Source organism: Eschrichtius robustus, chromosome 9, assembly GCF_028021215.1.
Source record: "Eschrichtius robustus isolate mEscRob2 chromosome 9, mEscRob2.pri, whole genome shotgun sequence".
Classification (NCBI taxonomy): Eukaryota; Metazoa; Chordata; class Mammalia; order Artiodactyla; family Eschrichtiidae; genus Eschrichtius; species Eschrichtius robustus.
The window spans coordinates 867,910-879,589 of record NC_090832.1 but is presented as its reverse complement, the minus strand read 5'-3'; the positions used below and the strand labels follow the sequence as shown (position 1 = coordinate 879,589).

The 11,680-nt window shown below is 44.7% G+C and overlaps 1 long non-coding RNA gene across 1 annotated transcript; it reads right to left on the bottom strand.

The window, feature by feature from the left end:
• Positions 1-2,120: 2,120 nt before the first annotated feature.
• LOC137769318 (uncharacterized) lies at positions 2,121-10,681 on the bottom strand. The gene is made up of 3 exons (XR_011074943.1): positions 10,492-10,681; positions 2,570-2,730; positions 2,121-2,466 (listed from the first exon to the last, which is right to left on the bottom strand). It is a non-coding gene; the product is annotated as an uncharacterized lncRNA (long non-coding RNA).
• Between the last annotated feature and the right edge of the window lie 999 nt (positions 10,682-11,680).

Below are 11,680 nucleotides of genomic sequence, written 5' to 3'. Positions count from 1 at the left end.
CCTGCTCATCGTATGGCTTCACGAGCGAATGCGTGTTGACTGTGAGTCTCCTGCTCCCAAGCACCTCCTCCCACTTCTTGGCGATTCAACAGTGAAGCAAACCTGACTCATTCCAGCTTTGGGGGAGAAAGAAGGAGGTAGACACCGTTCAGGAAATGACGTGTTTATGAAAAGATACACAAATGCACGTATTTTATTATCGATGTGGGTGTTAGATTTCATTACTACATAGAGAATTTTCTTATATCAGCTTCCACTAAAATCAGTTCCGGAATCATGTTCTGGCCTAAATAATTTTGAAAAAAGAGCCTGGAATGATCTTCCAGCCTGTTCCCATGGAAAGGAATCAGCGTCACCGAGCTGGACAGTTGGCTTTGCTGAGCTCACAAATGACTGGGTTCTGAGGACTGGGAACAACTTCTTCTTGCTCACGTGGTCATGTAGCTTGAGGCGAGTGGCAGGGGACCCACAGGACCGGCTGGAGGACCAGCCTTGGGACAGGAGCACGTCCTTCTGCTTCTACGAGCCCATGCCTTGTCGGACCTCCCCTGGGGCTGACACTCTTCCACACGCAGGGCAAGGACCCCAGAAGGTCACAGGATGTGGCCCAACCATGAAGCCCCTTAGAGGGAGGCCCCACGAGTCACATGGCAGTGGGTAGAGATGAACCTGCTACGGACTCTGAACATCAAGAAGGTTTGGTTTTATCTTATGATAAACAGCTAGTTATCCAAAGGTTTAGAACAAGGATATAGTAAAAGCAGAGATTAAAGAGAGTTTAATCTAGAAGCTGTTTGCAAGGAAAGGATGAAACCATGCATGGAAAGCACCCGTGTCTTACGCATCAAAAGAGGCACAGACGCTTCTCAAAATATTTTAAGGGACATCTGACTAGCTAAACCTGATACCTTTGACTACTCAAAAATTTATGAATTCACGTGACTGTTTTCACCGAGGCTAAGGAAACAGTCGGTGAGACTCAGGGTGGCTCCATGGCCAGAGCAGGATGAAGAAAACCCGGTGGGACCCTCTTCCTCCTCAATTCCCCCTCCTCAAAATTGGAAGAAGACGGACAACTCTATCCTGAGAAAACTTTCATGCTAATTTAAAAGTATATAATTAACAAAATATATTTATTTAGAACTCCAAATAAGAGTCTACTGTTACTGCATTAAAACATGGAAATTACATACATTAGCTCACTGGGGGGAAGATAATTATTATTCTAGCTCTCAGGGTCTCATTCATGTCTTATTCTCAGGCTGGGGGGAGACACTGCCCTATATATCACGGGTCAAAAACGTTACCCAGGGAGCTGTTCTAAAGATCTAACACAGACTGAAAAATGTTTACATATGGAACTCAACCCACTAAAACTTTTCATGTACATTGCGAAATGTTCTCTTGAATCAATCCTGCCATCCTCTCTCTCCCTCTCCCTCTCACTTGCTTGTTGAAGGAATATGTAGTATTTATTGTGCACACATGTTTAGAGATAGATCCACCTTCATGAGGAAACTAGGTGTCAATCCGCAGCCAGGAGCTGGCTTCTGTCCCGCGTCCGGGCGCCCTGTGTGGGGAGCAGAGGTAGAAGGTGCTCAGGGAGACGCTGACACACCCCCGCCCAGGTCCACGTGGCTGCCGGGGCCAGTGCGCCGTGCGTCCGCCAACGGGACTGGACTTCATCCAAGGCCCATCACCCATGGAAATACTCACCTGGTGGGGGAGGCTGGCTTTGGTCCGTATTCATTTGGATTTTCTTTGTTGTTATTTTTGGGGTGGAATTTCTCCCTGAGCTGAGGGATTATGGCAGTTCGGAGAATATTGGCTAAGTTGTTTTGTTTTCCACTCATATTCTTACTAAGAAATACATTGGCTTTAAAGTATTAAACTTGGACTGACTTTGTTCTTCTGCTACTTTGGTCCTTTGAGACAATAACAGGGCAAACTATACTCCAGACTTCACTTCTGAATCCTTTATTGTCTCCATCTCAGACATACCTTCGCAAACTAGTGGAAGGGTGATCTGGCACGTCTGAGTCAGGGAGCAGAGCGGCCTCTGACACAGCTGTGCCAGGACCCCGGACCCCAGACCCCACCCCTCCCACCAGGGCTCCTGTAACAAGTATTGCCGAGTAGCAAGACCTCACCAAGGGGTGGCTCTGCTTGTTTTCCAAGTCTGGGCTTCATTCTTCACTCAGCTGGTTGTTATTACTGCCTTTGCAGTAGCAGTGAGAGATTAACCGTCGCCAAATGTCTGAATTTTGACACAGACTCAGCCAAAATTCAATCTGCCACGTCCAAAAGGAGGTGAGAGGAGTGGAAAGAGATGTGGTTTCCACGCTGCTCGTGTCTCTACCGTTCTGAGATGGAACATTTAAAAAATCCCCAAGGTAATGTGCATTTAATTAAAGTAGCAGCAGTGAATCTTAGAGGTGATATTTGCTTTTCCAATTCATTTTTATGCTGCAAGAGAAAGAAAAGGAAGTCAGCTCAGAGTAAGCTAATGAAGAATCCGGGAAAGGAGAGCCCCTGGGGTGGAGTCTCCAACAGCCGTGAAAAAGCAAACCTGGGTCCAGCGTGGGAGTCATGGCTGGGTCACTCGTCCACCAGGTTTCAGATGCACAAAGCAATGAAAATGAAGGCTGTGCTTTGTACCCACGGCAAGTCAGGAAGGCAGTTCTTCCAGGGGGACGCTGTTGGCTGTGGTCCCTGGGAACCCAGTGACTCCTGCAAAGGCAAACACGCAAGTGGTTGCTGGAAACCAGGGGAGATGCAGGGTCCCTCCGCAGAAGCTGCTGGTCACAGGGACTGTTAATCCAGGCCCCTCCACATTCAATATGAACACACCACATTCAACTGAACTGCTCCACTTTATTAGTGTAGCTTTGACACTTTCTGTTGTTACAAACAACACTGTAATGATCAGTAGTGTACAAATATGCACCAATCTACTGTATGTTTCAAAAGGCTTCTGCCCTTCATGACAAAGTTCCCTGAACTGCTTTCTTCCTGAAAGCAAGTAAAATGTTGAATGCAATTTAAAAATTATCTTCTTTAACGGCATTGCTGAGCTCACAAGGAAGTAAGGAGCCCTCCATGGCCCAAGATTACACACAGGTGAGTCCATGGGCCGAGGCCGGCCATGGCTCTGGCCACCTGACAAGCCTGGTGGCCTGTCCAGCTCCTGTAACCACTGCTCCCACAGGCACCTGGAGCCAGACACCTCCTCACGGTGGGAAGGGGGCTTCAGAGGGCCACAAACGACTGCAGAGGAGGGAAGTCACCTCCCACAAGGACTGAGCCAGGGGCCAGGCTCTCACTACCTCCAGACACTTCAGTCAGGAGCTCCTTCAGGGTGACCCCAGGCTGTGGGTCACACTTTGTCCTCACTGACCCATTTTCCATTTTTTAAATCTCGTTGTTCTATCAGTTGCCAAGAGAGGAGTGTTAAAATCTTACCCTGGTTATGGAATCATCTATTTCAGTTTTTCACTGGGTCAGTTTTGCTTCATGTATTGGAGTATTTCTCAACAGGCACCTTTATAATTATTGACTTTCTGATGAAGAGAAGCTTGTTCTACCACAACACAAACTCCCTTTATCTCTGGCAATACTCGCCATGTAGAAGTTTATTTTCTCAGATATGAATACACTTTACTCCAATGACTTATTCTTAACATTTGCATGATTTACCTTTTCCCACCATTTCCTTTCAGACTCTCCTTGTCTTCTTATTAAAAGTTTGTCTCTTGTAGGCAGCATATAGCTTGGACTTGCTTTTAAGCCATCCTGACAATCTCTGCCTCTTATCTGCAGTGTGTAGACCATTAACATTTAATGTAATTACTGATAAGATTTAGCTCAGTCTACCATTTACTATCTGTTTCTGTTTTTCCCCTCTGGTTTTTGTTTTTTATTTTACACGCGCACACACACATCTTTCATAAATATGTCTTTCACAATTCTTCTGGATCCATGGAATGCAGAGGAAGAGAAATAAGTATTAAGTTTCTCACAACTAATGTGTTTTGGGCCATCTCTTCTTGTAATCTCTTCAGTTTTTGTTCCATAGAAATTTATTCCATGTTATTTGGTGCAGGAAAATCTAGAGATGTTAAAAGTGCTCTTAATTTTTGTGATTTTAATCAGCATGGGATCCCAGGTTTTGAGAGGCTTGAAAGTTATATAATCTGGGGAACCTCTTTAAGAAAATTATGCACATAAAAGAATAACATAAATTAACATTTTAAATATGACAGCTACCACAAGCATCACACAATCTGGAAAAAAGCATTTTTTTTTTCAATTTAAGGGCACAGTACACCTCTACACAACTCTAACTACATTTTCTGGCTGATTACGGTCTTATCTTTTCTTCCTAAGTCTTCATATCATGACACTGGGTAAGTCAGCAGAGTGCATGGTTAGAGCATTTTTTGAAGTCACCCCAGCATTGGGACAGAAGTGACTGTGACTCCACTAACCCTAATCAAATGCACCCCTGACCCCACTTCCCCAGAGCCTGACTCACTGCAGCAACCCCTGCATCCTGCCACGGTGGGAAACACAGGTGAGGGAAGTGGGGCTGGAAAGAGGCATGGTCTTTGCTGATTGCAGGTAATACCTTTTGAAAATTTCACAACATGTGATGATATGGGCACGCCACTGAGGACCCACCAGGTCCAGGGAAGAACCTTAAGGCCTCAGCATCGTTTGCTTCTCAGTAAATTCACTTCTGATAATGAATGAAATAAAACAACTAGCATGTCCCATGCTTCTTCCCCAGGACTCCCCCGAGGCAAAAGCATCTCCAAGTCTCCCCATAGGTTGCATTTCCCGGCAACATCAGGTGCCGGCAGACACTGGGAGGAACATGTACAGTTTTAAAGAGATTGTTTAAATAAAAAACTCTCCCATCATTTACTTGAACATTCATGCAACACTGTTCTCCGGTCTCTACTCCAGTTGCCAGAGACACGGCTGCGAATAAAACAGACAGGGTCCTTGCCCTGGTGGGTTTACGGTGTTGGGGAGTGAAGCAATTATTTTAAATAATCACTTACACAGCTTTTCACACTATTAGAAATTATTTTAGATACTGTCATTATTAAAACATCAGTCTCATATTGGCTGAAAAAGCAAAGCTCAATTAATGTTCCATTTCTAAGAGGTGTACCTAAAACAAAGCAACTCATAAAGGTTAAGATTTTTAAAAAGCACCAAATGATACAAGCAAAAAGAGAAGGGGCTGCCCACATTAATACTGTATGAAGTGTCAACCTAGGTATGATTAGTAAATACACCAGATAAAATTGTTTCTAATACAAATGAGTTAGACGCTGGCAAACTCAAGTCTACACCAACAGGATATGAATGTCTCCTTTCTGTTCAAGTCGGTTCTGAAATAATCTCCCTCTTGCATCAACAACTAGAGAAATTGTCCAATTTCCAGGGTCTAGCACATGTTGAGTATTCTGCCAGACTGAGGCAGGGCCTTTACCATTTCCTACTTCCAATTTTCAAACTTAGAGCAGAAAAAAATAATGCTTCAAGTACAGGAGGCCATAGATAATAATTGTGTTAAAATATATAAGTGCAGCAGCCTCCAGGCCTCCTGGGGCCCGTTGGTCTCATCCCCCGTCTCCCCACCACATACAGGCCCAGCAGTGCCCACAGGTACTGTGTCCTCCGAGCTGGGTCCTCCAGTGGGTGGAAAGATGGTGGTTCCTGGTGGGCTGGCATCTCAGGACAAGGACACAGGCTTCCTGCTGCTTCTGAGAAGAGCTGGCCTCTGCGGGTGGACCTCACATGTAGGTGGGTAACAGAGAGGACCCGACCCCAGCCCACCCCTTCCTGGACGTGCTGTCCTTTGTTTTAGAGGGTGAAGAAGAGGTTTAAGATTTTTAAGAATTTGAATCCAAACACATCTGCCCCATTATTACTGGAACTTGCTCCAAGGATCTTATAAAATGTTGACGGCTATTTTGTTTTACAGCACATTTTTTAGTTTTTGGTGTTTTCTTTTCTGTTGCTTGAATCTTTAAACAGGAATTTGGAAGAGAACCTATAAGAAAACAGCCAGATGCAATCTTAAGCTAAAAGTTCTAATTAGAATTTTAAGAGCACTTAAGGATTTTACTCATTAGCGTGATTCCATGGTAAATCATTTAGAAAAGCAAAGTAACCTTTCATAAAGCAAATAACAACCCTTCACGCACCCATTCCGTAAATGTTTCTTTTTACATTTTTAAGAGGCACTGTCCATCCTCGATTCCTGATTCAGATTCCATGTGATTTAAAATAATTGGGGTTTATTTTGTCACCCCACGCTGGCTGTGTGATGACCTCATTTATAACCGGCTCCATTTGAAAAATACAAGTAGCGCTGGTTAATGGTGTGGGAGCGACCGCTCCAGGGAGTGGGGCAGGGCAGGTTAAGACGCAGGCCTGAGGCGTCTCCTTAATGGTGTATTTCACGAACAGAAACATCCGCCAAGACGACAGCTGCCCTTAGGCAAGACCCTCCTGGGGAGTGGGGGCCGAGCCGTCCGGCGAAGGGAGTCGCAGACCACATGAGCTGGCAGAGTGCGGGCTGCGGGTCCCAGCCCTGGCCATGCAGCTGTCACAGCGCAGGAGGGAGGAGAGGGCCACAGAGAGCCCTGAGGGGTGGCCCAGCCCCGTGAAGAGCCTGCAGGCGAGAGGCCAAGGGGGAGGGTCCCAGAGGAGACCCTGCGGACAGGAGGAGGTGGGAGACCCCGACAGCACACCCAGGGCTGCAGGCGCCCTCAGTCCCTTGGCCGCCTTCACAGCAAACACGGAAAGCCAGGGTTGGAAACTAGCTCTAGTGCAGACAAAGGCTGGGCCAGGGAGCGTCTGAATTACAGTAACACAGCGATTCCCTGCAGGAGCTGGGCCACCGTCATGTCCCCCACCCAGCCCAGCCCCCGGGGCCAGGACTCACTGTGCTTACACGGCCACCAGCAATACTGTTCGCCCACCGGGTCCTGTACATTCTAATCACTTTACCATTTTTTGGCACGATAAACAAGACACACAACTACTCAGAACAAACAGCCGTTTCCTGTCCCTCCAGGCCTGGGGTCACCCCGGGCTGGGGCCTCTACCTGAGACCTGGGCTTCCAGCCGGCCTCCAGGTCTCGGCTTGGACGTAAACGTCCCCCCAGAGGCCTTCGCCGACCCCAACAGTGGTCAGGGTCCTTTGTGGCCAGAACTTCTGGCGGTTTAGACCTCACGCCTTCCTTGCTTCCTCCCTCATGAGACCTTGAGCTGCTGAGGGCAGGACGGCCACACCCCCATTATAACCCAGAGGGTGTTCAAGACCCTGATGCGAGGTGGGTCTGCAGGTGTGTGTGGAGAAATGAGGGCTGGGGGGAGAAGGCCCAGCGTGTTACTCGGGAGATGAAAGGTGGAGAGACACAGGTGCTCCAGGGGGACAGAAGGACAGATGCCCGGTTGGTACCCTTTGAAGGGAGGTGCAAGGAACAGCAGAGAAAAGCATCCTCTGGGCAGGAGCCAGCACAGAGCTGCCCTGGTCTGTGAGGCACTTGATAAAGGGCAGATAGAGCTTCATATTCAGAAAAAATATGACTAGCTTGACAGAAAACTGCTTTCAGCCATTTTTTGTAAAATAACTCAACATGCTCTAAAGCACAGGAACCAATCCAGTAACCTAACTAATGATACTGTCATGTCAGAGCTTCTGGCGAAGGAAGGAAAGGAGTTTCTCTGAGCCCCTCCCTTCACATCTCATTTGGAAGGAAGCCCACAGAACAGCCCCCTCGCTGGCCCTCCAGGGACGAGCTGGGATCCCCGCAGCCATGCACGCGGGAGGCTTGGCAAAATCGGAAACTCCTGGGAAACATTAGTGATGTTTGTGGAAGGAGCCACTGTATTTCCAGCAGTGGAAACTGGGCTTTTAATTTAATACATATCTGGGTCCCTAAAGTGCCCAGGAAGATCACTGGGGCTTAATAAATCTGTTTTTAGTGACCTTAAAGTTTTATAATATCACTACCTTGTTTGTTCATAAACCCGTGAAAGAAGGCAGAAACACCATTTTTCACCCACCAGTGTATCCCTGCACCTGGCACAGGGCCTAAAAAATCGTAGGCACTTAAATATTGTTGAAAAATAAAATGAGCATATGAATAAATATCATCGAGAACTCTGCATTACCCCATCTAGTTGATAGAAATAAGCATTCAGTGAACAAATATTACCTCCTAAGAGAAGCAGAGTAGGTCAGTGCCCAGGGTGCAGGCACACCTGGAGGGTCTGCCTGCCCATCCCCCACCCCCAGCCCTGCGGAGGGTGGGACACAGCTCCCCACCTGCTGCACCGCCTGCCACAGCAGACTCGCCTGGGGCTGTGCCACTGGCCCAGGCTGTCACAATTGACAGCTATGGCCGTGGGTGGCTACATCGGGCTGGGAGGACGTGAAGACTCAGGTAATTCTTTGAGGCTCACGTGCAGGAGAAATGAGAGACACTGCAGGGCAGGACAGAGGGAACAGAGGGCCCGCCTTGTTCAGACAGCTTCCCAGCTCCTAGAGCTCATCCTTCACCACACGCAGCGAGAGCCATTCTGAGGTTCTGCAGGGCTCCTGTTCTGAGTATCCGTGATAGACTTCTGGATCTTTATGCAAAATCTTATTTTTCTTAAAATAGCTAAGAGAGTGTGTTGTTTTTTCTTGTAATGAAATAACCCCGAGCAAAATGCAAGGAATAGCATCTAATCCAGTTACCTAACTACTCCCCAAATCAGTTCCTTTGGTTTTCTTCTTCAATATAATGGAAAGAGATATCAAACTAAATAACAATTGACTATTGGCCTTTTGAATTTTATTTTGTAGCCACATTGCATTAATAGATCAAAATTTATAGGAAAATATAACCCCTAATCTAAATTCTAAAAACTAACTATAAACTGTCAACAAGATTACATGTTTCTTCCATTTTCTTTCTATAAAATATGCACAAACTTCTCCCATTTTGTTGACTGCTGTGTTCCCAGCCCCTCCAGTGATGTCTCGATCCAGCCACAGTGCTGGATCCGGGGCAACAGTGCTCTGATGGTTTTTAGGTATGTGAACCAATTTAGTCCCTATTTTGCTTAAGACATTTTGCAATAGATTTTTGGAATATGTGACCAAAATATACCAATTATACGAATAATTGGCTTTTTCTTTAAGTGTATTAGTCCCTTAAACCATGTAGAAAACAAAAAGTACAGTTATAAGCTGTTGTTACAATAATACAAGCCTTTATAGCTGCCTGTGTATTTACCTTTATTTCTCCACACAATTTTGAATTACTGTCTAGTTTCCTTTCATTTCATCTTGCAGGGGACTCACATGAACACTTCTTGCAGGGCAAATAGTGGTCACAAACTCCCTAGCTTTTGTTTATCTGGGGATGTCTTAATTTCTCCCTCACTTTTGAAGGAAAGTTTTGCTGGATACAGGATTCTTGGTTGACAGTTTTTTCTTTTAGCACTTTGAACAGATCAGCCCAGTCTTCTGGCCTCAAAGTTTCTGATGAGAAATCTGTCGATAGTCTTATTGAGGGTTCCTCGTGACAGATTTCATCTACCAGGTACTTTCTGCTTTCTACTTTCTGCTCTGCCAATTTCCCCGAATCCTCTGTCTTAAGTAATCAAATACAAACAGTTTTGGTGCTAGAGCCAGGACTCCAGCTGGTCTCATGGTGAAGAGGCTCTCAGACATTATTTCCACTCTCGTGTGCCCGGGGTTGTGGATCTCATGAAAAGCCTTACTCTGCTTCTGTGTAGAAAGAGGCATTTGGTCCCTAGTATCACTCATCTTGAGAAAAGGTAAAGGCAGAAACCATTGAGGAATTCTGAGCTATTGTGTGTCCTGACAGCAAGTAAGTTAATTACAGCTGACTAATAGAGCCAAGATTTAATTCTGGAGATTTATGTTGCCAGAGATCACAAAAATAGGAAAACAATTTTAAATACAAAAGGACAAACACTCCATCCATGCCATTCTAAGCAGGAAAGTATGAACAAGAGAAGAAGATAAGCCAGTATGGAAGGCTTAGAATCCACATCAAGTATAATTTTTTAGACCAGGCACCTGCCATATACCATCTGTGTTCACCAATAACCCACTGAAGACAAAGATTCCGTTTTGCCATACATCAGAAAAAAATGGTAGAGTCACTGCTCTGTCTCAAATATAAGACCTCCTTGTAATATCTTTTCAACACCATGGCATCTTCTACTTTTGATCACCCAAGCCTCAGGCACGGGGTGTTACAAGACTAGGGTGCTGATGTGTAGGTCAGAACAGCAGGAAGAGTTGACACATTCTTAGTTTAGAGACAAGAACTTAGGTCATTAAAAATGAATGTGGTTAAAAAAATAAATGCAAATTTTCAGAACTAACAAAACTACATAAAATCCTCACAAAACTACCAAAGCAGCAACTGACAGACAACATCATACCTTGGAGAGTTAGAGTGATTTGTACCAGATGCAATGTTAGCAGTAAATACTGAACTGATTTTGCTGTTTGCTGTACTGTCAGTAGCAGACTTGAGGGCTTAATTCAAACGCACACTGTCCAGAGACCACACGTGGGTTCTCTGCTGAGCGTCTGCTTCTTGACACCACGTCATTTCGTAAAGCCACAAAGTGAGCCAAAGGAAGGACTGAAACTAAGAAAAGTGGGAAAATAAATAAATAAAGGATCCTAGAAATAAAACATAATCAAAACTGAGAGGAAAGGGCTGGAATCCAGACAGAGTAAAATACAAAATTGATACAAACATTATATTTAAAAGAAATGTCAAAAGTATCTTTATGAAATCATCCATTACCTACATTCATAGTGGAAAAATACAATAATGATCAATCTTTGAGCACTTAGTATATGTAGGGTTCTGTGATAGGCACACAATGAAGCAAGTTTGGGTCAAAAATCAAGGGAGCAATTATTAAGTAAATAATCATTTTTAAAACGGCAAAGGAAATAAATGTTCAGTAAAAACTGTTAAAGCCAATATCTCTATGTGTTTTAATAATTCTCTTCAGCAGCATAGTGACCAACAACATTTAAATTAATTCAACATGTTTAGTAAAATAAACTCTCTACTTGAAAATAATTTGGAAATTTTACTATGTGAATTACTGTCTCTGATCTTAGTGAAATAATATCTTTCCTTTTTTTTCTTCCATCCTCTTTGATACCTTCTCCCATGTCCCCCCTACTTGAAAACCCACCCCAATTATGTTTTCTATACGTCTGTAAGTAGTTATCCATTAAAAGCATCATCGAAACCATTCCCCTAAGGATGAATTCTAGGCACTTCCACAAACATGCCTCTGTGAGTGCCCTTGTACATGTCCCCTGTAGACCTGCTCTGGGATGTGGATCAGGGTCATGAAGGCTGAGTCACAGAGTAGGAGCTGGCATGTTCTGTGCACTTTCCAGAAAGCTGAACCACGGTTGCTCTCACTAATGGTGATGAAACTTACCATAATTTAATAGCTTCATCAGCCCACATTTCTAGTCTCTTAATTTGTAAAACAAGAGGAGTAGACAAAATGACCTCAAATTCCACAAAAGTGATAAAGTTACACATATTTTAAAAATAAAATTGATATCTCAGAATTTGCATTACTACGTACTGTG